This window comes from Bacillus rossius, chromosome 10 (genome assembly GCF_032445375.1).
Source record: "Bacillus rossius redtenbacheri isolate Brsri chromosome 10, Brsri_v3, whole genome shotgun sequence".
In the NCBI taxonomy this organism is placed as follows: Eukaryota; Metazoa; Arthropoda; class Insecta; order Phasmatodea; family Bacillidae; genus Bacillus; species Bacillus rossius.
Genome location: NC_086337.1, coordinates 146008 through 148574, shown reverse-complemented (window position 1 = coordinate 148574; position 2567 = coordinate 146008). Strand labels below are relative to the sequence as shown.

General features: G+C 34.4%; 1 non-coding gene across 1 annotated transcript; it reads right to left on the bottom strand.

The window, feature by feature from the left end:
- Window positions 1-1276: 1276 nt before the first annotated feature.
- On the bottom strand, window positions 1277-1395 carry LOC134536370 (5S ribosomal RNA). The gene has a single exon (XR_010075784.1). It is a non-coding gene; the product is annotated as a 5S ribosomal RNA (ribosomal RNA).
- Window positions 1396-2567: the final 1172 nt, after the last annotated feature.

Here is a 2567-nt window from a genome sequence, read left to right as displayed (position 1 = left end):
GTGAGCTGTATTTTTTTTATTTTTTTTATTTTTGTTCTGTTGATCCCACGTGGAGTCAAGGCTCCGGGATATAGAACATGTATGTGCAGACAATTAATATTTACATGATGCAAGTTACCAAGAAAAAAAATTTCAAAAAAAAAAAATACATAACATGTTACACAATTTAACTTTATGCAAGACATGAAGCAGCTGTTATCACAAGTCCATTCAACAAATTAACAGTTCAATTTCTCTATTATCAATCAAATTAAAGAATAGCTTCAGAGGGTAGGTAGGATATTCTATAAGAATTTTTTTTACTGTTTTTTTTTTAATACTGGTAAATTGTTTTAGTTATTTTCTGTGATATTAAGTTGTAAAGTTTTACTCCCAAGTAATTTAGTCCATTTTCAAATCGCCTAGTGTTATGTTCAACTATCCTCAATTTACTAGCATTTCTGGTGTTATACCTATGTGCGAATATCTAAAAAAAAAAATATATATATATATTTAATTTTTTTTTTCTTCTTTTTCTTCAGAATGAATAAAAAGTTTCTAGAGCGTATTCATTTTAGGCAGTCAGGACTTTTAAGTTTTTTGAATTTTTCTCTGCAGTTAGATGATTTTTTATCTTTTGTTATTATTCTAATAGCTCCTTTTTTTTTTTTTTCCAATGTTATATGGCAGAAAGAGTAGAGCTATGGATACTGTGACATCATGCATTGATGGGAAGGTTATTGTTGAATAACAAAAATTTAGATGATATAATTTTTATTTTTTTCCATACACAACACATTGCAGGTACAATTTTACAGGTTACAGCTGTACCACCTCTAGTATTGCTGCCGACCATCCAACAAATGAGCACACTAAACGGGCATTGATGACATTGTTATCAACGTCTTTTTGAATCTCTCATTATTATACATAACTGCCCACTGAAACATGTTGAAACAGAGAAACTTCAAAATAGGTGTGTGTGTGTGTGTGTGTGTATATACATATATATATATACATACATACATATACACTTATATATTTATTTTTTCACTTTGAATTTTGTATGAGGTATACACATGCAAAGATTCACAGCTGCTGGGTGGGTGAGTGGGTGAGTGAGTGAGTGAGTGAGTGATTGATTGATTGATTGATTTATTGATTGATTGAGAGAGAGAGAGAGTGTGTGTGTGTGTGTGTGTTGGGGGGGGGGGAAATGTGGTGATTGTGGGTAAAAAAAAATTGAAAATTGAAATTTTAAAAAAAAAATTTTTTTCTGTAGGGTGCAAAATAGTAGTGCCAACGGCACGTGGTGTTCCCAAGCGGTCACCCATCTAAGTACTAACCACGCTCGACGATGCTTAACTTCGGTGATCGGACGAGAACCGGTGTGTTCATCGTGATATGGCCGTTGGCAATGATATAGATGTTTTTTTTTTTTTGCAGTTTGTATTTGCCACTCGAAATAGCTATACCAGGTGTGAATGTTACAAACAACAGGAGAAATCGTGTAATGAACACTCTTTTACTTCCCCCCCCCCCCTCCAATCAAACAACACCCACCACCCTCACCATCCCAACCACCAAAGCCCTCTTCAAAATACACTCACACACACACATACACACACACACACACACACACAAACCCACACTCTATAACTGATGACCATTACCATCACTTCTTAAAGCCATTAGATAATATTTAACTCAAGAAAGGTATTGTGATATGTTTAAAGAAAGAAAGGTGAAACCTTTAACTTTACCAGCAGGTATTAGTATCACTGAGGTATCTTCTAGGTTGTAGCAGCAGTAGTAGTAATAATAATAAATTTAAATAAGGTAATAAAAAAGAAAAGTTATACATGTGATCAAATCATGAATGTATAAAACTGGAATGAATTTAAATTTTTTTTATTTTTCTTTATAGGCTGTTTTGAAATTGATGAGTAAGTGCCTCTTCTTTTAAATTTTTTAATGCTGAACACTGTTACATAAGAGATAAATGTTTAGAAAATTTAAAAAAAAAAAAAAAAGCTAGCCCCCCCCCCCCAACAAATCCAAACAAAAAAAAAACACCCTCCTTCAAAACATCACATAATCATCCAGCCAGCAGTGCAGACGAGAAATTTGCACTCGGGGCCGCCATTTTGACGATAAATTCTTGCATGGCACACCAAAGGTAGGAAAGAATTTAAAAAAATAAAAATAATGGGCGAGCACCCTCGCGTCTGCCTGTAGAAAATGAAGTTAAAAGTAACATAACCTAAAGACAGGCACACACTAGGGTGCTCCCAGGCGGTTGAGAAATTTTTTCCCGCCAAAAGACTTATATATATATATATATATATTATTTATTTTACTGTTTTTGGCAGGGGGCTATGTCGGTCTGTGTGCAAAGTAGTTCCTACTCCCGCCGCCAGGAGCGCGCGCGGTGGGTAGCGATGTTTTTTTTCTGCTTTCATTTGTTTATTATTTAGAGGGTTAATGCTATGTAAATATACGCAAGTTTGGTTATGTGTCGTTAGTTGTGCGAGATTTAATTTCCGAAACGAAATTGACTTTCATCGGCCTGCATTTCTCACTTATTC